This window comes from Sorex araneus, chromosome 1 (genome assembly GCF_027595985.1).
Source record: "Sorex araneus isolate mSorAra2 chromosome 1, mSorAra2.pri, whole genome shotgun sequence".
NCBI lineage: Eukaryota > Metazoa > Chordata > Mammalia > Eulipotyphla > Soricidae > Sorex > Sorex araneus.
In genome coordinates, this window is record NC_073302.1 from 17,702,007 (window position 1) to 17,729,280 (window position 27,274).

The following is a 27,274-nucleotide window of genomic DNA, read 5'->3' on the forward strand; positions in this document are numbered from 1 at the left end:
TGAGCTATGTCCTGGCCAATAAAGAATTCAGTCTCATCAGAAAAGAATGCGTTGGATTCCTACTACCCAGAATCTCACTTTGTTCTTTTGCCACGATTCCCCATGGTATAGACTCTAGCCTAGGCTGCTGTTTCCCATCCTTTGAATTGTTGGCACCCACAAGTAGTATTTTTTCCCAGCTGGTCCCAAAACCCAGCAAAATCTTTCTAAGGCATATTTTTAAATGTTACATCCTGAGTTCATCCTAGGTGAGAGAAAAACCTTTCAATCATGGACTGGGGACAAAGAGAGAAGAAATGTTTCATGTGCTGTTCTAAGTGTAGCTTGGCATCTTGGAGTCCTCACAGTCTCCTGACAAAGATATCTATCCTGTCATCAGGGGTTCCAGCCAAGAAAGAGAAGCGGGCACTCCCAGAGTCAGCTGGATGGGGTATTGGCAGCTCAGGTTCTGAACCCAGGCCTGAGAAACTCTCTGTGACCTCGATGGAATGGTTGAGAGACTGCTCAGACTTATTGGGACACAGATGCCTGTTACCTTAATGAAAGTCCTAAGACAAAGATGAGTTCTTTAACCGAGTTGTAATATATCTATTTTCTCCAAATGAAAAATGACGGATCTATGTTTTCTTAATGAGAAATGATGCATCTATGTTTCCTTGATGAGAAATGGCTTATCAGTGTTCTCCTAGGATGAAATATGTCATACCAATGTTCTTTTAGACCTATTAGCATCTTAGCATGGGATGGCTGGGAGACTTAAGTGGAACAGAATGTGTTTAGTCTTCCAAACCACCTGGATATCATTTGGTGCTCAAAGAGTTTCAAGGAGACAGTTTGACAAGCTGTTGGGGGAAAAAGTAAAAGACTTGAAGGACACTGCCCTAGGGCTGGATGGTTTAGTGGCTTGATATGGGTGGCAGGGCTATGAAAGAGTGAGCATTGAGTCTTGATTCCCATCACTGTTAAGTTTCCTCCTGTGCATCTCCATTCTCCAGACACCAACATAGGGTAACCTCAGGGACCAACACATAAAACACCTATCTCCATTTAGAAGTGACTTTTTTTATAACTTCTTTTCAATTGCTCTCTCCCCCACCCCATCCCCAACAACAACAATAGAAATAATGCCCAAAAGTTCAGCCCAAAAGTACACTCAGCAGATTTGGAATAAATACAGATCTATGTGCTCAATGGCTACCTGATTCATGCTTTCAAAGCTAGTGAGCTCACGCCAGCATTTACTCATCCAGGGGAACCTGGATATTAGGGAAATGTAGTCCTATGGTTGTAGCCTCAATCTGCAAAGTGATTTTTTTTAGTGACAAAGAATGTGTCAGGAAACCATCTCAGGAATCCTGTGGTACACCTGTCTCCCTCTGTTCTGACAAAGACCACCTAGCTCTGATCTCTGCATGTCTCACTCCTCATGAGGCACTGTCCGTCTCTGGAGTCAAGTCCTATAGATTCAAATCTTCTGTCTCTGACACCTGTGATACACTGTTGGGATATGTTGCCTTCAGCCACACTGAGTCTTACTCTCCTGGAATGAAATAATGGTACTGCCTTCTTCCATGGATACTGTTTGAAGAAGTGTAACCCTAAAAGTTAAGAAAACAGACTCTGCAAGATGTCCTGGTTCTTCCACTTCTGTGTATCTTAAGCAAGTCAACAAATCTCTCTGGACTGCAGATTCCCCATCAGTTAAGTGGTCTTGATAACATGCCCATCCTGTAGGGCACAAAAGGAAGGACTGCATCTATGACCATCCAGTGCTTAGACTGAAAGGAGTCTGGGTCTGCAAGAAGTGCTCAGTGTCCAGCGAGGCCAGCCACCTTCCCTTGCATTCACTTGCATATCACACGAACCTAGTCATGATTTCCTCAGCTCCGCATCACTGTGGAGCACAGACAGAATGAGACTTGAGCTCCTGTAGGTGGAGCAAAATCCAGGCAACTATGGGGTTGATGAAGCAAAGTCATCTCCCCACCCCATACCTCAGGTGCCCATGCGTGAGTGGTGTAAACGACAGCATTCTTGGATGTGCTGGGATCAAACCATGCAGCCTAGAGAGGTGTCTGGAGTGAGTGGGGGAACGGGGACCACAACCATATTACATATGATCTTTAGTCATCACAGCAACACAGGGCGGAGATGCTCAGGGTAGGGACCGTGCACAATCAATGTGCTTCTCCCTTGCAGCTCCCTGAAATGACAAAGTGCTGTAGTGCCTGAGTAGGGGCAACACCTTGCCTTGGCCAGTATTGCACAGCCACCATGAGCTCTGTGGGTTCTGCTCAGAGGTAGATGGACTCTGGTTGTCGGCCCACCCACACTTGTCCTTCTGTGATCTTGCGAAGTTCCTTTGCTCTCTGCATCTCCGGGTTCCTCATTACAACTGGGATGAGCATCCCTGTCTGAGGGTCCAAGTGTCTGGACCCAGTCAGATGAGTGGAAAAACCCTCCAAACTGGAGCCATGCTTGGGAGATTCGTCTCTGTCACTCACCTACCTAGTGGCTGAGGACAAATCATAGAAATCTGTTTTCTTCTCTGCGAAGTGAGGGCAGTCGGACTCTGTTTGCCACCAAGAAATGGTTAACACAGTGGGTTAATATTCATCACACATTCAAAACGATGCCTGGCACACAGCAAGCACTATTAAGTGTGAGCTATTATTATTATTAATGAGCTATACAATGGCTATTCATTACCACCACCTGGCAGTTATTGAATCCACATTCTTCAGGACTCCTGGCAGGCTTTCTTGAGGTTTTCTTGGAAAAGTGTTCGCTGGCTTCCCTTTCCTCAGCCCTCCAGTGCTTACTTGTATCATAGTAAAACACTCCAGATGGGGAACAGTGGTTGTAGGGATAGATCAGTGGTAGGGATTGATCAGCAGGCATGAGGTCCCAGCTTCGAACCCCATCATGGGTGTTAAGGGGGATCCCACTGGCAACTGGCATTTGGGATCCTAACAAAGTGTGGTGCACTGCAGCCAAGTATGTGTGAGCACCGTAACTAAGGCCAGTGATCCCTGGACAAGCACCACAACCTATTACATATGATCTTTAGTCGTCACAACAACAACACAGAGAATAAAGGGGAAAAGGAATAAGTGAACATCTCAAAGAATGCAAGACTGTGCTATGTATCATTCCTCTGTGTTCCCACCCCTGACCCATATTAGTAAGATGTTTCTGGGAAGTTCGGCTAAGGTTTTGTAAATGTGATGACCTGTAGGACAGGAGGTTTGGCCTAAGTATTTGCTGAAGGGAACATCTTTGTCATCAGGGTCTCCATCGCCCAGAGAGAATTGAAGACTGGGTGGCTTGACTGGCCATGGAAGATGCAGGTATAAGATATGCTCTCCAGCCGTTGCCACTAAAACCCTCCTACTCCCTAGCTCCACAACTCAGGAGTTATCTGCTTGCAGTACCCATCCCTTCATCTCTTCATGAAATTTTCTTGCACATCCCAGCTATCATTTCTTGCACATCCCAGCTAAAATGGAGACCAGCTCCATTTTCCCCTCTGAGAGTAAGAGAGAAGGGAGGGGAAGTAGTCAGTGGAGGTACAGTCTCCCATGTCTCCTTATTCTCGTGATCCACTAATGGGAAGGGAAGATAACTGTGTGTTTTGAGAGTGTGTCAGGCCCAAAATGTAGCCGAGCAAACCAGTCATGCAGTTGAGCACTGCAGCCGCTTCCACACTGCTCATGAGTAAAGCCAGCTTGAACCACAACTTAATCCCCTCTTAGAATGAACCCAGCCTCTAGTTGGTTTAGATCAATGTTTCTCAAAAAAGGGCCATATGACCCCTTGTGCACCTCCTTGGATATCCCAAGGAGGTACTATTGGGGAAAATAACATAAATGTTGGGCCATGTCATGAGACTAGAAAGGAAACTAATAGGATGGGGTTGGGTTGGGGGGGTACGACTACCAGAAGAAAACAAGATCAGAAGGTGTCCAGAGTTGCAAAAAATGGTTGAGAAACACTGAAATAGATCAGAAGTGGGGGCTGTCTAGCTTGTGGGTCATAGTAGGACTGTAAAATCATATGGTCCGGCCCTGGCACAGACACTTAGACTTCTTTCTCATCCACTGCCCAGAGCCTTCCTGCCTGTGTGGCATGACTCATGAATGATGCTATAAATCTCCAAATGGCCCTTGACAAGAAAAAAAGGTTTCCCACCCCTGCACCAGACCCTCCTGGAGACCAGAGCCCATCACTCTTCTCCTTGTTTGGGTCTCCCTAAGGAAGGGGCCGTGCGGGTAGTGCAGGCTTAGAGTCTGGCACATCGTGTTTGCACCAGCGCTGCTTCTTCGAGAAGCGAGGTGTCAGGGGAGAAGCTCTCCCAGCCTCAGAGCCTCCTTTCTCTCCTGCCAAATGGGGTGAATAAGAACAAGCTCTGAGCCTGGAGAGGCTGCAGCCAAGTGGAATGAGAACACCCCATGTGGGGGGCTGGCTCGCGCGGGAAGTGCTCTGAGCATGTGAATTTCCTTCTTTCTCTCCTGTGTGTGCTGAAGCTTGCACAGATGGCTGCCATGTGAGGACACTGGCCCGTTGGTAATTCACTCAAGCCAAAGCTAAAGCAACGGGAGCAGATATTTTCTTACATTCCAAAAATATTTACCCAACGTGAAATATTAAGGAGCGATAGTCAGCCTAATAACATACAAGACATGGCATCTTCCTGGGCCACTCTCTTAGGGTCATTAACTAGCCTCCACCTTCCCCCTGCCCCCACCATCACCTGCAGTGATTCTCCTCAGGCGTTCTGGTCAGATTCATTTTACATTGAGAAAATTGATCCTCCACATGTTCAGGAAGTGACTGGCTCATGCTACACGGCTCCTAAGGGGAAGAACCAGTTGAGCATTGAGCCAAGAACCCAAAGGCCAATGGAGTGTCTCGCTGTCCCTTTGCAGACACTGAGATGGTGCTAAGAAGCAAAAACGCTTACGTGCTTCACTCTTGCCCCTCAAATAGTCCAGAGACTCCTGGGGACCCAGACTATGAGCCAGAAACCATCATGTCTGGCAGAATCAAGTTTGTGCTAGAAAAATAATTCACATAGACAAGGAGTAAAAAAGTCTCTCACTGGCTTTAGTTATTCAAAGGAAAGAGGGACTTGCACAGCAGGACCTTTTTGTTTAGACTGTGATGGTGCTGAGTGTTTGCAGCAACCCCGGGGAATGGTTTCTTAAAACCACCATCATCCAGTGGCCGGAGTGATAGTACAGCGGGTAGGGCATTTGCAGCTGACCTGGGTTCAATCCCCAGCATCCCATATGGTCCCCCAAGTACTTCCAGGAGTAATTCCTGAGTGCAGAGCTAGGAGTAACTGAGCCTTGCCTGGTGTGGGCCCCAAACAAAAGGAAGCAAATAAGTAAACAAATAACCCAGAAAAAAAAATCCTGACTTCCTGTAACCTTGGCCTCCTTCACTTCTTGAAATCAGAATGGGGTCCAAGAGGAAACTGTTTGAACTGTAACTTGTTCATAGAATTATTTAGCAGAAAAGAGTCAGGATCTGAGGTGGGGCCGAGGGATGTAGGCAGGCACTGGCACAATGTGCTAGGTGTTTGCAGGCCTAGGTAGAAGGACAAAATGTAGGCTGCTGGTTTGGGTCACGTGCTTGCATATTTTCCTAGGGTCTGGGGCAGGCTCTGCCTTTTCTACACCCCCATGTCCCAACTCCCTAGAGATGATGTCAGCTAACAATCTTCTATCTTCAGACTGTTGATCCCAGAAATCCTGTGCAGCTCCCAGTCCTTCCTGCATCTCAGCTTCACAACTCAGCACAAACTGAATGGCCCTGAATTGGCATGAGTTGATTAAAACTCCTAATAATTATGGTTTCTCTACAGGCCTGCTTGTCCAAATCAACATCAGCTGTCACAGGCTTACAGGCCTTGGTGACAGATTGAGGCTGCAAAGGAAGAGGGTGGGGAGTGAGGAGTGGGACAGGAGAACGCGAGGGCTGCTCCCACTCACTCACATTCCAGATCTTTCTCAGGAGGCCTCCTGGGACCAGGCCTGCTGTCTACAAAATAGCTGGTTCACCCTAGAGGGCTCCCTACTGAACTTCTAAGACCCCCAGTAGTTTTGCCTGCAAAACACATGCATCTTAACTGTGCCTTGAGTCTTTTTTTTTTTTTTGGCTTTTTTTGGGTCACACCCGGCTATGCTCAGAGGTTACTCCTGGCTCTGCACTCAGGAATTACTCCTGACAGTGCTCGGGGGACCATATGGGATGCTGGGAATTGAACCCAGGTCAGGCACGTACAAGGCAAATGCCCTACCCGATGTACTATTGCTCCAGCCCCCTATGCCTTGAGTCTTATCTAGTGGTTGTATATGAGACAGTGTTCAGGACAAAGTGGGTGCGTGGTAAACACCCGTGCCTTTCCCATCAGGGCCTCCTCCCTACTCTCTTCTTCTGTGCATCCAAGACTGTGCTGCTAGTGTTAAGCGTGGGATTCTGGGGTCCCAAGCGGCGAGATGGACAGAAACACGAACTTGATCGTGCAAAAACAGTAGGAGTTTTATTGCAGTATACTGGGCTCAACTATTTCACCCACAGAACGGTCTCTTGATAGCGACCACGACTTCAGGCAGCAAGCAGTTTATCTAGGGCTTGATTACATAAGCAGTACACGCCTTATTGCTTCAGAAAGAAGTCTTACTTAGTTATCAAAGAAAGGCGTTTGGGCAAGTGTCTAGGGTGACAGTGGTCAGGCAACAGTTGAACCATAGTTTCCAGTAACAGCTCATGGTTACATACATTGGCTACTCATTCTCTTAGGGTTAACAAAAGACAATTTCTGGGGCATTTTGACCGGAGGCAAAGTGATTGGTTGAGCCCACTTGCTGGGCCCAGGACCTTTGCCAGGTGGATTCGGGTTGGCTAGTTACGCGTTGTTTCATTTCTGGGAAACCGAGGCAGTTTCAGTTCCAGGAACTGAACCTGAGGCCTAGCTGATCATGCTGATTGCTGCCGCCTGTCATGGCATCAGTTTTGCCCTTATACTTGCTGTCTGCCTAAGGCCCCTAATACTCCATCCTTGCTGCCTTCCTTCTTGTGTAACAGCCCCAGTCAATCTGATCCACCTGTGACATCACAGACAGGCCACTTGCAGGTGGACCAGAAAGGGCACCTCACTTGTAATTGTCCCCCCTGTGGGCACAGTCGGCCTTTCCCTTTCATCTCAGGCAAGTCTCTTGGCCCCTCCAGGTGTGAGCTTTGTCCTTGCGAAACTGAGCAGTGGGAGGACAGTGAGCCCTGTTGGGAAGAGCAGAAGTGACCTGGGGCTTATTCTGCCTCCCCCTCATGTGCATCCCCTGCCATGAGAAGGTAGTCACATCAGCAATCACTCTTTTCTTTAAATTAAAAGGGTTTTTAAAAATTTTTATTGAATTACTGTTTTGCACTTGGTCTACCCGGTTTGATCACCAGCGTCTTATAGGATCCCCCAAGCACCACCAGGAGTGATGCCTGAGTGCAGAGCCAGGAGTAACCAAGCATTGCCACGTGTGGCCCCCACAGGGAAGGAGGGAGGGAGGGAGAGAGAGAGGATGAGAGAGAGGGAGGGAGAGAGAGAGAGAGGGAGAGAGGGAAGGAGGGAGGGAGGGAGAAGGAGGGAGAGAGGAAGAGAGAGAGGGAGGGAGGGAGAGAGAGGGGGGAGAGAGGGAGGGAGGGAGAGAGGAAGAGAGAGAGAGAAAGAGAGAGGGAAGGAGGGAGGGAGAGGGAGGGAGGGAAAGAGAGAGAGATGATCCTTTCAAAGTTGTTCATGATCAGGTGTCAGTCATATAGTGTTCCAATACCCATCCCTCCAACAGTGTACATTTTCCAGTACCAATGTTCTCAGTTTCACTCCTGTCACCCCCCCTCCACACCACTTGTTCCTCACTCATACTCCAGCCCTCAGCCTGTCTCTATGGCAGGCACTTTCCTTCTTTGTCTGTCTGTCTGTCTTTCTCTCTCTCTCTCTTTTTCTCTCTTCTCTTGGGCATTGTGGTTTGCAGTACACATACTGAAATATTCATGATAATATCAGGAATATCCCTTTACCTATTTCTAACTCTCACTTCATGTCCAGCATGATCATTTCCAGCTCATACTGGTTCCTACTCTGTCTTACCTACCCTCTGCCCCACACATACTTGTGGCTGCTTCCAGCTATTGACCAATCCTACTATTCCCTATTTTCCCTGACCATCAGCCATCACTGTTAGTGAGCACCTGTATTGTGGCAAGCATAAGATCTAGTTGGTTCCTCACATAAGTCCAGGATGCTAGGTGTTAACGTTCTCCTAGATGGAGATGTAGAAACTGGGACTCAAAAGCAAGGGCACACCACGGAGAAGGGATTTGGCTTCACTCTCAGATGAGGACACTGTGTGGCAGGTGGTATCTTCCATTTTTAACTCACGGTCAAGCTCACAGAGGTCACATACCCTCATTTCATGATCACTGTGGCCTCATAGTCAGAGCTGTTGTTTGGAAGCAGCAGTGTTCCAGGAAAGAGAGAGAGGTTGTGTGAGCAAGATGCTTGCATGGGTGATGAGAAGTTAGGTGCTTCTCAGTCCTTGGGAGAGGACAAGGCTTTGCTCATCATTAAGCATCTACGAGACATCCTTGTGATTTCTTTTACTCAGAGCAGAAAGGGGCACTCCAGGAGGTTCTTGGACCTCGCAGTGCTCAGGGACCACCAGGGCTGCACCTAGCAGTGCTCAGAAAGTCATGTGGTTCTGGTGATTGAACTCAGGGCCTTGCTCATGCAGAGTATGTGCTCTTCTACTTGAGCCAGGTGTTTGACCCCATCATTGTGATTTCATATGGCTGTCTCTGTCAAGTCGAAGGAAATCCCGTTTTCTTCTAAAATAACATCATTGTGTATTATCTAACAAAAGGACCTGAACTGGGGCTGGAGCAATAGTACAGCAGGTAGGGCATTTGCCTTGCACACAACCAACCCGGGTTCGATTCCCAGCATCCCATCTTGTCCCCCGAGCACTGCTAAGAGTGATTCCTGAGTGCAAGGCCAGGAGTCAGCCCTGAGCATCACCGGATGTGAACCAAAAAGCCAAAAAAAAAAAGGATCTGTACTAAGAAAGTTACCATTACAATAATAGTTGGAAATGATCAGCTGGACAATAACTGAGTGTTAAAAGTAGATAAAGGGATATGCACAATAACCTTTCAGTATCTATATTGCAAACCACAATGCACAAAAAGAGGAGAGAGAGAGAGAGAGAGAGAGAGAGAGAGAGAGAGAGAGAGAGAAGTACTGTTATAGAGGCAGGCTTTGGTTGAGGTGGGATAGGGGTGATTGATGAGAGAGGAAACTGAGGACACTGGTGCTGGGAAATGTACGCTGGTTGGAGGGATGGATGTTGGAACACTCTATAACTGAAACCTAAACATGAACAGCTTTGTAAGGGTCTATCTCACAGTTATTTAATTTTTAAAAATTGTATAAAAAAAGAAAGAGAAAGCCATCATTAGACTCTTTTGTTTTTGTGAGAATATTATAGAGGGTAATTACATGAGCTTGGATGACATAGCAACTATATGTAGTAGTAGAATGTAAGTAGTAGAATGGTCCATCTCATCCTCTGTGAGGTCCACCATTAACAAAAATGCCCTTAAATGCAGCACAGGACTGTCCTTTGCAGTGACTTTTGTCCTTGGCACAGTTGTACAGTTGGTTCCATAAAAATCAAGCAGCTCGAACATGAAAGTCTTCTTTTGCGTTCTTTGCCATTCAGGTCTTTCCTTTAATAGTCAAGAAAACAGACTCTGAGAGTGGGTGTTCTTGCCCAAAGTTCCTCCATGCCCCCCATCCTTTTTGTTGCTTTTTTGTGGGTCATACCTGGTGGTGCTCAGGGCCTATTCCTGGTTCTGCATTCACAGATCACTCCCGGTGGGCTCAGGGGACCAGGGATCCCCTTGGAATATGTGCAAGGCAAGTGCCCTACCTGCTGTACTGTCACTAAGATTAGGCAGAGCTGGAGCTGAGATCTAGGAGGAGGGACACACACACACACACACACACACACACACACACACACATAATGAGAGCTGATCAGGAAGTCAGGAAGCCAGTGAGGGTCCAGTGGGAGCAAATGCCCCAAGGTTGCCTCTACAGCCCAAATTGTAGAAAAAGAATCTAGACACAAACACGGAACTATGAAATGTGCCTGTCAAGGTGGTAGGTGAAAGTTGGGGGGTGAGGGTGGAAGGGAGGGAGGGAGCATGGAAACACAAGTGGAGAGAAGTTGACACTGTTGGTGGGAGTGGTGTTGGAATATTGTGTGTCTAAGACTCAACTATCAATAGCTCCGGAAACTACAGTTCTTGAATAAAATTTAAAAAATTTTTAAATAAAATTAAACAGTTTATGCAATAATAAAGCAAAATAATCTAGGTATCTCACGAACGTCTCCTAGGGACTTGGGATGGATGGAGCTTTGTGCCAGCATCTTCGGGAAAGTCCCAAGTTCATTTGCCAGGGGAGACACTCCAGCGCCAGGAAAAGTTATTTGCTTTGCAAGTTGGTTGTTTTTCCTTCTGTTTGAAACAGCTGGTCCACCTCCTAGACCTCCGGGTGGGACGGTGGAGCAACTCATTATGCATTTTGCACTTGGAGCAATTTGCATTTCATAATTAATGAACATTAAAATGCATGATTACAAACAGAAACAAATGGCTTGGTGCTGAAGGTCGGGCTGGAATGCAGTCAAAGCAGGCACTGGGGTAGGGGGTGTCTGGGGGGAGCTGGGCAGATCCAAGCCAGGATGGGATGCTGGGCAAGACCCAGTTCCTGCTCAGATGCACCAAACCTCACATGTACCAAATCTGAAGGGTCGGGCATTCATCTTCCTGGTATCCGTTTGGGTCCTCGCCTGAGATGGAACAGAATAGGGGCCACTCACTGGGTTAGGTGACCAGCTCTCTCATCTCCTTACTGTAAAACTCCAGGCAGAGGAACAGTTCTGCAAGAAGTGAACCAATCCTGCCCTTTCCCCCTGCACATGCCTGGTCCTTAGGAGCTCTTTTTGAGTTTCTAAGAAAGTACTTACTGATAATTTAATTCACCACCCACTGGTAATTTCTTCAAAGTAGCAAACCCAATCACTCACCCCTCTGCCACCCTCTCTCTACAAGGCTTTCTGGTTGTGCTTAGAATAAACCTAGTTTCCTTCCCGTGTCTGAAGTTAAAGGTCACTGACTTTATTTTTATTTGCTATTTGGGAGGAAAGGACTAGAGAGTAAATAGTTTAGACTCTTGGAAGTCAGATGTGATCTTTTCTTGTCTTACCATCTTCCTTTAAGAGAAAGAAAATGTTAAAAATATGGAAGCCATTCTTAGCTCTGTGTAAAAACAGGCTGTGGGGGAGTAGATGACTTTTCTCCATTCCTCCCACTAAATACGACTAAAATCCTGGAGATGCTGCATGAAACAAATAGAAGATTGTGAGAGGTGGAAAGATGAATGCAGGTCCGCTAGGGATCTGGCAACCCAGATCCAGACCAGAAGACGCCTGGTGATCAGTATCTTGGATTTTCTCTTTGTCTGTTATGTCCTGGCCTTTGATCTGAAGAACTCAGAAACTCAGAAATACAAATGGATGGAGATAAAAATAGAAATCCCCCTTGCCCCATCCTCCCAAAAAGAGCTTGCTCTCTTTAGCCCAAAACAAAAAAGGAAAGTCTAATAAGACCAAGTATTTTTATACTCAATAAAAATAATCACTCTATACAGGTACAGGGTTTAAAAAAAAAAGCAGACATACAACTAGTTCCCCCTAATGCTAACAAAGGCCACACAGGACATTAGGCTCCCATCTTTTTGAACCTGTATTGGGGCAACCAACAATCAACGACTGGTCCATCTTCCTGCTAGATTAATATCAGAGAAGGACTAGAAAGGAGCCAGGATTTTCTCCCCCACAGAGAAGAAACAAGCAATTCCCCATCAGAGCCATCCAATGCCAGCAGAGAAGTTATGAAGAGCCCAGACCTCTATTCCTAAGCAATTGTAATGAAATACACCACTTATTGCAGTTATCATGAGATACCCCCAGTGCTCCTGTTTGGGTATTGCCAGAGGATATCTAAGAAAAAAACGGTCATCTTGGGGCTGGAGAGATAGCACAGCGGGTAGGGCGTTTGCCTTGCACGCGGCTAACCCGGGTTCGATTCCCAGCATCCCATATGGTCCCCCAAGCACCGCCAGGAGTAATTCCTGAGTGCAGAGCCAGGAATAACCCCTGTGCATCGCTGGGTGTGACCCAAAAAGAAAAAAAAAACAAGGGTCATCTTATTGTAATGAGGCCACTCACTCCTTACCCTGTGTCTAAGTGGAGATCCAATGGGGAACAGTAAAATAGGCTTATCAATTACTCTTATTCAATGGGTGCTATTAATGGTATCCTAGGTACCAGCAATAATGAGGGGTCTTCTCCTTTTGTTTTAATAAGTAATAAATAAGGAAACTGAGATTTGGCCTTTCCCAGAAAATAGGAAGCTGTTCCTCCTTTTTCCCTTAAAAATTCGATAAGAATTGGTTAAAATATGATCCAGAGTTAAAACACATTGTCCCACATGTTCAGGTTTCCATCAGAAATCACCTTTCATACCAGAAACCAGGGAAATCTCAAGCATAAAAACTCAAGCAGTACATGCTAGCAACTATATAACAAAGCTGTTAAAGTGATATGACAAATACATTCCCTCATCCTTCATAAAAATGCTTAAGAAAGCAATTACAAGCACAAAGGAAAAGAATTAAGCCTCAGAGAAGAAGTAAAAGATATAAAAAACATGAAAACTGTGGAACTGAAAAATACAATAACTGAATTTTTTTTCTAGTTCTGTAATTTGACTTGAGAAAAACAGAGAGGACAGGGAGAATGTCAATGAGCATTAAAAAAGGACACTGTAAGTGACTCACTCTGAATATGAACTGGATTGGCCAAGAAAATAAGAAGGTTCAAAGGTCTGTGGAACTATGTGTTTTAAAAACCTGCCGTTTACATTGTGGAGTTCTAGAAGGAGAGAAGAGAGCAAGAAACCAAATGTACACAAGTAAAGGTACACGAAAAATTCTCACAATTTTTCAGGCAAGATACATATTAAACAAATTAAGCAAACTCCAGAATGAACAAACATCAAAATCTATAGCAACACATTATACCTACATTTCTGAAAATATGTTTTAGTCTTTTAAAGAAAAACTCTTGAAAGAAAGGTGACGTCATATAACATCTTTATAAGCAATGGCATCATGTCTTTATTCCTATAAATTGTGTTTCCCTAAGTACAATGTAAATGATGGTAGAACTCTCATGAGAAACTATGGAAGCCCCAAAACAGTAGCACAGACTTTTTAAGGTTCTGAATTAAAGAACAAACTGTCAGTCCAGAATTCTATATCCAATAAACTGTTCTTTAGGAAGGAAGGAAAAAAATCAAGACAGTCTCAAAGGTCTTGAGCTATTGTCATCAACACATTCACTCTTAATAAAAAATAGTTAATAGATGTTTCCAAACATAAGAAACTCATAAATGGAATCCTAGAACAAAGAAAGGAGAGAGAGTATAGTGAAAGAAGAGAGTATAGTTAGAAAAATAGTAGGTAAATGCACTCCAAAGATCTTCTCCTCTAGAGTGTTCTACTTTGTGCTTGATGATTAAAAGGGAGGAAAAGAGAGAGCTAAGGTTAAAGAGGTTATAGCTTAATGATAAAGCCTTTGTCTTGCCTGTGTGAGGTCCTGAGTTTAATCCCCAGTATCAAAGAATAAAAAAAATTTAAAAAGATACCGTTATCTGATGTATTTCTACATGGATTTAGAGAAATATTTAAGAAGATTATATTTTAAATGGGAGAAGATAAAGGAACATAATGGAAGATAAGATTTCTATGCATATCTAAAACAGGTAAAATGACAACATCTGTAGGCTGTAATAAGTTATGCATATCTATAGCAACCGCTTGAAAACTATATAAAGCAATGCACTCTAAATTATGAATAAGTCAAAAAGGAATTCTAAAAAGAATATTCAAGTAACACAGGAAATAACACACAGGAATGAAAATATGAAGCAGGGAAATGAAAATCAAATAGAAAATAAAATAACAGATTTCAGTTCTAAACTATCAATCATCACATTAAATGTAAAAGATCTAAATACAGAAATTAAAGGACAAAAATTGACAACTGAATTTAAAAACATAATGCAATTATGAGCTATCTTCAAAAATTTTACTTCAAATATAATGATTTAGCCAGGATGAAGAAATCAGATAGAATATGCAATCAAATAAAAACAGGACTAGCTATATTAATATTTGATAAAGTAAACCTTCAGCAAAGAATGTTATGAGGTACATTTTGTAATAATGAAAAGGTCATTTACCAAGAAGACCTAGGTATTATGTCTCAAACAGAATAATAGAGTGTGCAAAGCAAAAACTCATAAACCTGAGAGGAAGAAGAAACAAAACCCCAATTATACTTTCAAACTTCTGTATTCCTTCACAACTGATAGAGTAGAGGGAAAATTAACATTAGGAAATAACTCAGTGTCACCAAGAAAAGGGACCGAGTCAATATTTAGGAATTCAGTTATAGCTGAATGTACATTTTTTTTCACTGCCTATGGAATATATACCGAGATTGGCCATACATTTACTGGTCATAAAAAAAATGCTTTAGGTCTAGTGATACCTCAGAGGACTGGAGCACATGTATTATATGTCTTTAGTTCATCCCTGCCTCAGCCTGTTTTCCTGACGAACCCCTGAGCTCAGAACTGGGGAGCAGTACCCAAGCATGCCAAAGTGTAGCCCTCAAATCAGAAAAGAAAAGAGCTTAAAATGGGGGCTGGAGTGATAGCACAGCGGATAGGGCAGTTTGCCTTGCACTCGGCTGACCTGGATTCAATTCCCAGCATCCCATGTGGTCCCCCTGAGCACCGTCAGGAGTAATTCCTCAGTGCAGAGCCAGGAGTAACCCCTGTACATCTTTGGGTGTGACACAAAAAATAAAAAAAAGTAATGAATTCATATCATACAGAGGGTAGTCTTCAGCCACAATAGTTAAATTAGAAAACAATAATTAGATAACAAGCATCTCTAAATACAGCACAAAATAATTCTACACTACCCCATGGGTCAAAGAGGAAATGAGAAATACACTGAACTAAATGAAATATAAGTATTCTTGCCCAAATTTGTGAACAAATTTAAAACAGTGACCCATTCTTTTCATTGTAACTCATCTGTGTCTTTATAATAGAGCAAAGTTTATGGCCATAAATGAATACATCAGAAACTGAACACTTCAGATCAATGTTTTAAACTCCCATCTCAAGAACCAACTAAAAGGAGAGAAAAAATAAAATAAAGCAGACGAAAGAGAATCAATGCAACCAAAAATAGAATAAAATAGATTAAAAAATATTGAGAAAGATGAAATTGTCAAGAAAATAACTCTCCCAAGACTGATAATAAAGAATAGAAAAGACACAAGTTACCAAGAATTGTGGTAATTTACCACAAAAAAATCTAATCAGATTGTCACTTTCCACCTTTGTCCAGCAGGGTGGACAGCTGGACACTGGATATTCTCTCCATCAGAGAATGAGACAGACACACTATTGGCATGTCCAGCTTGCAAGTTAGTCTGAGAGCCCAGAATAAGAGCATAAACTGGCCACTTATTGAACACAAGTTCTGCTTCCCCACCCTTCCTGGCTTTAGACATGTGAGCCATTGTGTTCCTTAACAGGTGCATTAAGAACAGTTAACAGATACATTAAGATTGAGGGCTGGCACATTAACATAGCTGTGGTCAAAGGGTGATACGCAATCAGCAAGCACCTTTACAGTCTAGTATTAAAGTCATGTTTTAAAGTCATTTCCTACTTAATTCTTGCCTGGGCATACCTTTGCTGCCTTGAAAGTGTTCTATTCTTGCCTGAGCACACATTTGCTTTCCTCATAGTATTCTATTCTTCCCTCAAAGTCTTCTATTCATGCCTGTTTTACTCCGGGCACTACCCCGACCTTGGAGTTATTATTAAGGGGAAATTACAATTCCCCACAAGGAATAAAACAGAATATCACTCCAGACCTACAGTCATAAAAAAGATTAATAAAAGATTGTTACAAATAGCTTGACATGTATATATTTGACAATTTAGGTGAGCTAAACCTATTTCTTTAAATATAAAATTATAGAAACTCACTAACTAGACTTTTTTAAAATTTATTCTTTTATTGAATCACCATGTGGAAAGTTACAAAGCTTTCAGGTTTAAGTCTCAGTTATACAATGCTCGAACACCCATCCCTTCACCAGTGCACATATTCCACCACCAAGAATCACAGTATACCTCCCCCCCACCTCCTCAGCCCCCCACCCTGCCTGTGTAACTGGTAAATTTTGCTTTACTTTGACTTTACTTTGATTACATTCAATATTTCAACAAAAAACTCACTATTATTGTTTGGAATTTCTCCCTAACTAGACATTTGAATACTCCTATAACCACTAAGGGAATTGTAACCTCTTCTAAAAAAAAAATTAGTCCTGAAAAGTTTTATTAAAGAAATATATCAATTGTTTAAAAAGCAAACTATTCTACAAAATAACTTCCAGGAAAAAATAACAAGAGGAAATGCTTCCTATTCATTTTTAACAGCATTATTCTGATCTCAAACCAGTCAGTAAGAAAATCAGAAAACTAAAGAAAAAGCTAAAACCTTTAAAGTATACAGTTTTTAAAAAATCCTTAATAAAATTTAATAATTTATGTTGAAAAAAAAAGAAAAGAGCCAGGTACCATAATTAAGTTGCCTTTATTCCAGGAAAGTAAGATTGACTCAGTTGTTGAAAATCTATCAATACAATAACAGACTGAAGGAGAAAAGGTATTACCTAACCTAGTCAACTGATTAAAAAAAAAAAAAAAGTTTAAAACCAGGCCAGAGAGACAAGGTCAGTGCATAAGGTGCTTGCTGGCATGCATCTGACCTTCATTCAATATCCAGCACTGCGTATGGTCTCCCAAGCCTCACCAGTAGTGATCTCTGGGTACAGAGCCACAGGGCTTAGAGTCCCCAAACCATTCCAAACCTAACCAAAGACAAATATAATAATAATAATAATTATTATTATTATTATTATTATTATTTTGGGCTGGAGCGATAGCACAATGGTAGAGCGTTTGCCTTTCACACGGCCAACCGGTGTTTGTTTCCTAAGAAATATATTAGTTGTCGTGTTGTGTGACCCATAAAGCAAAAACACACACAAACACACACCCAACAACAAAAAAAACCCTTCTTTAAATAAGAAAGGAGCAAGATGATGATAAAGAGTTAAGGCACTTGCTTTGAGTGCAGTTGACCCTGTTTTGATCCCCAGTACCAGAAAGTCTCCCAAGCACTGCTGGGAGTGATCCCAAAACACAGAACTAGAGTAGCCCCTAAGCACCGATCCGTGTGACCTAAACATAAAATAGGAGGACAGGTTTCTAACTCAGTAGCAGGTACATCCTTTGCAAGAGCACGTACTTACAATTTTAGAACAAATGATAAAAAATTTAAGCGTAATTAAAAAATAAAAATAATGTAGAACAAATCCATCTACTCTGTTTTTAGTTGTGTATGAAAGCAATCAAGTGGCAGAACAAACACATAGATCAGTCGTGTACAATAGAAAACCCCAAAATGACCCATAGAAATCAGTTTCATTTATTTTCACAAACACACCAAAACAGTTTAAAAGAAGAGAGACATTCAAACAAAGATTGTAAAACAATCACACACGTATAGATAAAAATAAAACAAATCTCAAATGTCTGTCTCACACCTCATACAAAAATCAACTCAAAATGTATCACAGAATTAATTGCAAAAAAAAAACAAAGCTATAACACTTCTAGAAAACAAATAGAGACAAGAGCAAACCTTTGAGAATTGGCCTTAGCAGAGAGTTCTTAGATTTCAAAAGTATGAGCCACTAAAAAGAAAATTATAAATTGGATTTCATCAAAATTAAAAACATTTGCTATGTGAAAGCACATTTGAAGAAGATGAGAAGACAAGTTAGCAAGTGGGAGAGAAAATATTTGCAAAGCACATATCTGACAAAGATCTAGTGTCTAGAATATATAAAGAATCTCAAAACTGAACTGTAAAAGTGAATTTAATGGAATATGGGCAAAATACAGCTCACTGAACATATAATATGGAAAATAAACACTATTTAGCATCATTAACTATTAGGTAACAGCAAATAAAAACCACAGTGAGATAAAACTACAAGCCTATCAGGATAGATTCAGATGTATGTGTGTGTGTGTGTGTGTGTGTGTGTGAGAGAGAGAGAGAGAGAGAGAGAGAGAGAGAGAGAGAGATCACATGCTGATGAGGATGTAGAAAAACTGGGTCATTCATAAATCAATTGAAAGGATTTGAAAGACTACAACTATTCTAAAGCCAATAAGTAAATAAATAGATAAAATTGCACAGCTAACCTGGAAAAGTTTGGTAGTTATTAAACAACAGCAACAACAAGATGAGTGGCCCGGGGCCAAAGAACAACAGGCAGGGCATTTGCCTTGCATGTGCTGACGCAGGTTCAGTACTCAGCCCACGAAGAGTAATACCTGAATTCCAAGCCAGGAGTAAACTCTGAGAACATCTGGGTATGACCAAGACCAAAATAAAATCAAATGAAATAAAGATGAACTTTGCAGCTACCTTATCACCCAAAAATTACACATTTGACATTTTTCCTAGGGAAACAAAAGCTTACCTTCAGCACAAAAACCTGCCCACAAATGTTTCCAGCAGTTGTATTTGTAATAACTAGTAGGTAGATGTAGTCCACCTGTCCTTCAACAGGTAGAAAAGGTAGACATACATCTGTACCATGAAATATTATTCTCCAGTGAGAAGGAACTACACTTGGTCTTAGCCAAAAGGCTGGAACTATAGCACAGCGGGGTAGGACATTTGTCTTGCATGGCGGCCGACCAGGGTTCAATTCCTCTGCCCGTCTCAGAGAGCCCGGCAAACTACAAAGAGTATCTCACCCACACAGCAGAGCCTGGTAAGCTACCCGGGGCATATCGGATATGTCAAAAACAGTAACAACAAGTCTCACAATGGAGATGTTACTGGTGCCCGTTCGGCAAATCGATGAGCAATGGGATGACAGTGATACAGTGATACCGTGAATAAGAAGGAACGAAGGAACTATCTTGTTAGCATGCAGCAACCTGGATGGATGTGAGAATAATGCTGAGGGGAGGGAGGGAAGACACCCCCCAATAATATACTCTATCATTGAGGTATGTGACTTTCTGAAATGGCAAACATTGCAGATGGCGGGGGGAGGGGGGGCTGTAGCTGTCAGCCATAAGGGAGGGAGTCAGACGGGGAATGTTTCAAAGAGAAATAGGTGAAATCTTGGCAGAAAGGAAAGGTACTGGATCTCGATTATTAAAGTAAACATTCTGGTTACCGTATATTTACTTACGTTTTCTAAAATGTAATTAGGAGAAACTGGTAAAAAAAATACATGAGGGTCTCTGCCTTAGAAGATACATAGTATTTAACTACCTAAGAATCTACAATTATCGGGGCTGGAGCAATAGCACAGCGGGTAGGGTGTTTGCCTTGCATGCAGCCGACCCGGGTTCGATTCCAAGCATCCCATATGGTCCCCCAAGCACTGCCAGGAGTAATTCCTGATTTCATGAGCCAGGAGTCACCCCTGTACAATGTCCAGTGTGACCCAAAAAGAAAAAAAAGAATCTAAAATTATCTCAAAATTTTTTAATACATAAATATATAAATTCTGCATACCTGGCCCACCCTTTATGGAAAACAGTACAGTGTTTTCTCAGAATATTAAAAACAGATCTACATTATTATCTACTCTCCAGTATATATTCAAATAACAAAGCACAAAAGTTTTAAAAATACCGGCACATCTATGTTCATTACAGTTCTATTAACAGTAGCCAAGATATGGAAACAACCAAATGATCAATAATAGATGAGTGGATAGATAATTTCTCACATATAGACATAATGGAATCATACTCAGCTATAAGGAAAGATGAAATCTTGTGACAACATGCATGGAACCAATAAGCTAAGCAAAATAAATCAGAAGGAGAGGCTGGAGAGATAGTACAGTGAGTAGGGCACTTGCCTTGCACATGACCAACCTGGGTTCAATCCCTGGCACCCCATGTTATCCCCTTAGCACTGCCATGAGTGACCCCAGAGAGCAAAGCCAGAAATAAGACCTGAGCACATCCGGATGTGTCCCAAAAACAAAACTAAAAAAATTTAAATAAATCAGAAGGAAAAAGACAAACACTCAGTTGTAATATTTAAAGCACTGTAGCACTGTCATCCCATTGTTCATCGATTTGGTTGAGCAGGTACCAGTAACATTTCCATTGTGAGACTTGTTACTGTTTTTGGCATGTCAAATATGCCACGGGTAGCTGGCCAGGCTCTGCCATGCGGGCAGGATACTCTCAGTTGCTTGCCAGATTCTCTGAGAGGGACGGAGGAATTGAACCTGAGTCGGCCACATACAAGGCAAATGCCCTACCCACTGTGCTACCACTCTAGACCGAATATTTAAAGAAACCAAGAAAAGAAACAGACAGCAAAATCAAACCACATCCCCGGTGTCTGTATATGAAACTGAGGTTTCTAAAGGGAATTAAAAAAAACTGAAACTCTGCAGAGGGCCCAATGGACTATAGTGGATTATTGGCACTTTGGGTAGTGGGTGTGGAGTGATATTGCACATAAGAAAATGTGTGAACCTGTATCTAGCAATGCATTATCTTGTAAATTAATGTTGCTTTGTAAATTTGTTTTAAAGAGGGGAAAAACCCTCTACATACCACATACAGTATTGCACCCCAAAACCAGTTGAATTCCTGACTATTCACACCTTACCTTGGACTGACCTGTCTTCCTCTGTATCTGAACTTTAATTGCATGGGCCTCCTCTGTTCCATGGGCAGGACAGTATTACCCCCTCCCTGAAGATTCCATCCTTGCTGTTCATTCTTAGAGAATTCTTCCCACTTATATCCCCCCTCCCCAAGAAGGAAAGTTCCTCATTGTCCTGGCTTAGCTCAGAAGCTCCACCTGAGTCTCCATTCTCTCCATGTTCACTTTTGACCACATTATACTCTGTTTTCCTTATCACATTTTATTCTTTGCAGTCTCAAGCTCCACGAGCACAAGGGTTTGTCAGTCTGTTACCACATCTCCAGCACTAGGCACATTTGATTAGCTCTGAGTAAGATACTCAGTCGATATTTGTTGACTGATCCAATAAAGGACTTCAAACACAGATGATAAAGAAAACAGAAATTAATCATTTCAGTGATGTTTTCCTAGGGGTGTTGGCCTCCACATTTGTTCATTTGTCCACTCATTGATCCTTCATTTATAGATTGTTATATGCCAGGTTCTGGGACAGATGTTTTTATTGTGCTTCTAGCAGGCATTCTGCCTCCCAAAGAGATATGAAGTGTCATATTTTACACATGAGACTGACACAGTAAAGCAGTTGCCTAGATATTCAGGCGTTTATGCAATTAAGGCCTGTTCTTAGCCCCTGTGACCTAGTCGCTCATGAGTCTTGCCCAACTTAAGGAAAGGAGATTGAGACTCAACTCAGCCCGAGGACTTGTCCAAGCTGGTAGAATCTGAGCGAGCATTCAGACTCATCTTTGTCTGGGACCTCATGGTGTCTCTTCCCCCTTGTGTCAGAGGCATCTCATCCCTGATCATCCCAAGACTGATACTTGCAGAGTTTTCTTTGCCTCATTCAAGTTCTACTGTGCTTTTTACCATGTTTGCCCTGTAGCTCTCTGTCTGACAGATGGACAGACATGTCGATTTCTTATCTTTCACACTAGATTCTCAAAGCCTTAAAAATACCCCTAACAGCCGCTACCATTTGCTAAGCATTGTGCTAAATACGTGATTCATATATCTCACTGTATTCGTTATCTATTTCAGTCGAACAGATCATCCGCAAATTGAATTGCTTAAAACAGGAAGTGCTTTTTTTTTTAAATCTCAAACAATGTTTGAAGGTCAGAGATTCATGAATGGCTTAACCTGCAGATGTTTGGGTTCCACAGTGTGACAGTCAAGAGCAGCAGGGGTTACCCGCCCTTAGTGCCCCCCTTCCCTCCCCAAACCCCTCCCACCATCAGCTAAAAAGGCTCAACTAGAACTCAGAATGCCTTTCCAAAGCCATTAGTGCACCGTGATCTGGCCTTAGTCCTGCTGGACTGCTGACCAGATGTTTCAGTTTCCTATCATCGGGAGGGAAGAGGGGAATTGCTCATAACATGGCAGTGGGGCTTCACTCGAGCAAGGGATGAAAGAGACCAAGACAGACCAAGAGAGTATCCTCCATCTTTTATTTCATTTCTTTATTTTTTTTTTAATTGAATCACTGTGAAAAAAAATACAAAGCTTTCAGGTTTAAGTTCCAGTCATACCCCCTTCCCTTCACCAGTGCACATGTTCCACCACCAAGAACCGCAAAATACGCCCCTCACCCCCCACCTGAGTAGCTAATGATCTTCACTTTATTCTCTCTATACTTAAAATACATTCAATATTTCAATAGAGAACTCACTATTATTGTTTGGAATTTTCCCCCAACAATCAGGCCTGCTGAAAAGGCACCATTTAATAATTTGTTTTCCATTGCTGAGAATAAAGACTCTATGAGGTCGCATGTTCGATTTCTGGTATTTTAGCTCAGTTCACAGTCTAGATGCATTTCTGTAAGAAGCCGCTCTGGGTGCCAAAATGGGTTAGGAGACCTCTCGGATCATAGTCTTTAAGAGTAGAGGGTCTGTTTCGTTCGCGGCAGCTCCAGATCTTATCTGGGCGGAGAGCCTCATTTCTTTATTTCTTTCTATGGCACTTTTCAGCAGCAACTTTGTGGTTGATGTTAAATGCACTGGGGGATCCACATTTGATTGCAGCGCAGTGGGGTCCACATGAGCCGAGCCAGGGGTTGTTGCCCTTGGTGATTTGCTGAGAGTGCTGAGGATCGAACTCACAGCTTTCCATGGGCCCTCCTAGCTGCTTATATTCTATTATGCCTTTCCCCCTCTCGACAGTGGTGGTGGCGTGCAAGGCAGGTGTTCTAACATTGAGCCACATCTCCAGGTCTCAACGGTAGATGTTGGATTCAAACCCAAGAAGACACAGAGGCACCTTGACGGTCTTGCCTGGTACACACTTAGTTCAGTCATGCAACCTCCAGAAACCACACTATGTCCAACTAACTGTGGGATAAAGCTGAGGTGAAGCCAGGAATTCCCTTGGGGGCTGGAGCAATAGCACAGCGGGTAGGGTGTTTGCCTTGCATGTGGCCAACCTGGGTTCTATCCCTGGCACCCCATGTGGTCCCTCAGGCACCGCCAGGAGTAATTCCTGAGTGCAGAGCCAGGAGTGACCCCTGAGCATCACTGGGTGTGACCCAAAAAGCAAAAAAAAAAAAAAAGCCAGGAATTCCTGCCTACTCTCAACTTAATGTTTTGGTCAATAATGCTTCTATCTCAGGGAGATAGAAGCCGAGCAATAAATAATGGGAAGCTATTGCAAGGACCTCAGATGATTGGATTCTTGAGTCAAACTGTGCTCACCCACTCCCAGGATAGAGAGATGAAACATATGCTAGAGGGAGGGACACTCCTTAGGGTGATGACTGGTACCCCCACTTCCTTTCTCAGGCAGTCTCTTCCTTGCTTGTGGGTCATGCAGGTCTAATCTAATTCTACCTCTGTTTTTAATTGACTCTTCATCTTCTAGGGTCTCTGTCTTATCATCCCTAAATCATATGGGGGAGTGGGGCAGAAATGAGGAATTCTGATCTGCAAGTTTGTTTTCAGCCATAAAATAGCATAAGGAAATGAGAGACAAAGCTGCGTGATTTCACTCAGATGTGGAAGATAAATAAAGAGAACCAACTGGCAAGAAGGGGAAAAAAATTGACTCCACAGCACAGTGAGAACTGAGGGAAAGAGAGGAGGAGTTGGAGGAATGGGTGGTCGGGTCATTTGGGGACTGAGATGGTGCTGGAATTTTGCTGGTGGCTGTGATGAGCATCACATACCTAGTGGTGTATGGCTCTCTACCTCTGAAAGTCTGTAATCTTGTAGATCACCAAAAGTTCAATTTAAGAAATAGCATAAAGGGCAAGGTCCCTAGCAGGCAGAGCAGCCAACTGGGACGAGGGAGCGTGGACTCCTTACCCATATTCATGACCATATGTGGGTGACGCTTGCCCTGCCACTTGCCAGTTCTCAGATTTGTAGTACGGAAATTAAGTTAACTCTCTCCATCTGTGTTCCGACTTTCGGAAAACTCCTCCATCCGTAAGACACGGGGAAAGAAGTGACCTGCCTAGGAGTGGACTCTGAACTCAGGAACCAGAAAACCTGAGAAGCCCAGCCCCGGCCCCTCCTCCCTGTCCATGAAATAGAAATCAAGTTACAATGTGACTGTTATTACTCCTGTGCCAGATGACCCCAAGCTGAGTGACGTGACACCGTGGGCGTTTATCATCACGTACTTCTGGAAGTCATGTTATAAAGCCAGAATGTCACCTGCTCCTTCCAGCGACTCAGGGGAAAGTCATGCTTTGCCATCCCAACTCCTGGGGCTGCTGCCCACCCCATCCCCCTCTCCACCTGCTTCCACCGGAACAACTCCTTGCCTCTGTGCCTGTGTTCTCTCTCTGCCCCTTATGTCTCGGGAATTTTTTTTTTTTGCTTTTTGGGTCACACCTGGCAACGCTCAGGGCTGACTCCTGGCTCTGCACTCAAGAATCACTCCTGACGGTGCTCGGGAGACCATATAGGGTGCTGGGAATCAAACCCAGGTCGGCCGCGTGCAAGGCAAACGCCCTACCCGCTGTACTATCGCTCCAGCCCCTGTCTCAGGAAATTTTTGATGGCATAAAGACCTACCTGAGTAACGCAGGGTAATTTCCTCCTATAAATGAATGGCATCTGCAAAAGCTTGAACATTCAGAGGTTCCAGAGAGATCATTGGGAGCCATTAGCAGTCTACTATGCTAGCTGGGAGATTGCTGTAGGAATCAGGTAATGAGACACAGGGAAGGTATCTAGATCATGTTTCCTTCACTCGAGAAGAACGTGATGGTAGGGAATCCACAGAACTGGGGAATTACCCCACCCAGGATATTTCCTGTCATCTGGGAAGTGAGTGGGTCTTTCCAACACTCTTCCCTGATTTTCTGCAGACAGACAGACAGACACAGATCCAGCTCCCAGTAGCATCAGATGGCTCCAAATGCCCCACTGATCGGATTCCCTCCTGTAGGACAGGGAATGTTTAAAGAAAAGCAGAGGACTCTCTGAGCTTATATTAATATGTATAGCACTTCACTCACATGGAAAATTGATTTTTCTTTTTAAGCACAAAATGTAGCCAGTTTTATAACCTTTCTGCTGCTTGACAAAGGCCATTTATAACCTTCTTTCTCCATCACCCTTCCTGGCGCCGGCCTCAAATGTCTTGCGGAACTCTCTCGTGCATTCGTAATTGTGAATTCTTCTTAGACAAAATTTAATTTCCAAGAGGGCTGACCTTTTGGGGTTTGTTTGTTATTGTGGATTTTGTAAATTTGTTTTTGCATGTGTGATTTGTTATTGATGTTGCTCAGGATGATGGCTCGGGCAGGGGGCTGGGGAGCCGGCCTGAGGAGGGGAGGACACTGCAGCGGGCACTCCCATCCGTGGTGTCTATTGATGGATGAGGAGGTCTGGGCTCTGGGCGTTCATCTTGCCAGATAGGAAATGCCACAAAAATGGCGGAAAGGAAGATCTGAGTGCTTCATTTTCTCCCCTGAAATCAAAAGCATAAGAGCTGTTTCTCCCTGTGCTGCACCAGAGAAAATGAGCTCAGAGTCATCGAGTGATAGAAAAGAAATTGAAGTAAATCACCCGTTATCTCTACAGGTTAAGCGCATTCACCCATTTGGGTGCCAGGTCCGCTGGCAAGAGCACTCGTTGGTGTTCTCTTAAGCTTGGCATCACGGGGCGTGCTCGATCGCCTCTAAGTTGGAGGACAGGGCGGGAGAGCAGGAAAACAAGTTGAAATCACCTGCAGGAAACTTGACTCTCTGCTAAGAAAGATTTGAGTTATTTTTGTTGTTGTTGTTGTTTGTTGCTGTTGTTGAAAATACACTTATTAAAGCTGAAGAGTGATGATTTGGAAAACTCATTTCGGTGACTGTCGGAGGAGGTTGCTATGGAGGAAGCCAGAGGGCCTAGCGGTGTGTGAAGATGGCTCCTTCAGGGAGGAGGTGGGGATGTCCTCCAGGACTCCAGACTTCGAGACAGAGAGCAGGAGACACCTTCAGCAGAGGGAGGAAGAGTACTCGCATTGGACGATAGGCCCAGATCCTCAAGTTAAGGAGTGCACCCTGTGATCCAACATATTGCAGCAAATCCATAATGGCTCTGCCCACTAACAAGTGAAAAAGGTTGAGGCTCAAATTGGCTTGGTTCAGGATAGAAAGGGGGAGGAAAAGGGGAGGGAAGGAGGGTGAGAGAGAGACAGAGACAGAGAGACAGAGAGAGTTTAAATCCATTGTTAGGAGCACTTTAGAACACACACCTGTTTCTCTAAGAAATCTCTATAGCAGGAGACACTCGTGGACACTAATGCTAAGGACAATCATGTTGGTGCCACAGTGTTAATATTGTCACTGTCACTGTCACTGTCATCCTGTTGCTCATCGATTTGCTTGAGCGGGTGCCAGTAACGTCTCCAAGTGAGACTTGTTGTTACTGTTTTTGGCATATCGAACATACCACGGAGAGCTTGCCAGGCTCTGCCGTGCGGGTGAGATACTCTTGGTACCTTGCCAGGCTCTCCAAGAGGGATGGAGGAATCGAACCGGGTCGGCCGCATGCAAGGCAAATGCCCTACCTGCTGTGCTATCGCTGCAGCCCCGTCATAATATTAAGAACAGCTAATATTTCCTTTATTGTTGATGAGCCCCAAGTTGCTGAGAACTTTGCCCACTGTCCCCCTTCCTTCTTTCAATTCTACAAGGCAAATGCTTAACAGCATCCTGTTAAGGCATTGGTATTCTGAAGTTCAGAGATGTAAAGAACTTTGTTCATGGTCACACAGCTCCGAGTTGGC

General features: G+C 43.5%; 1 protein-coding gene across 4 annotated transcripts in view; it reads left to right on the forward strand.

Annotated features, from left to right (window-relative positions):
* Positions 1-27,274, forward strand: part of ASTN2 (astrotactin 2) — a 1,092,638-nt gene that overhangs the window by 639,389 nt on the left and 425,975 nt on the right. The gene's annotated exons all lie outside the window — the stretch shown is intronic.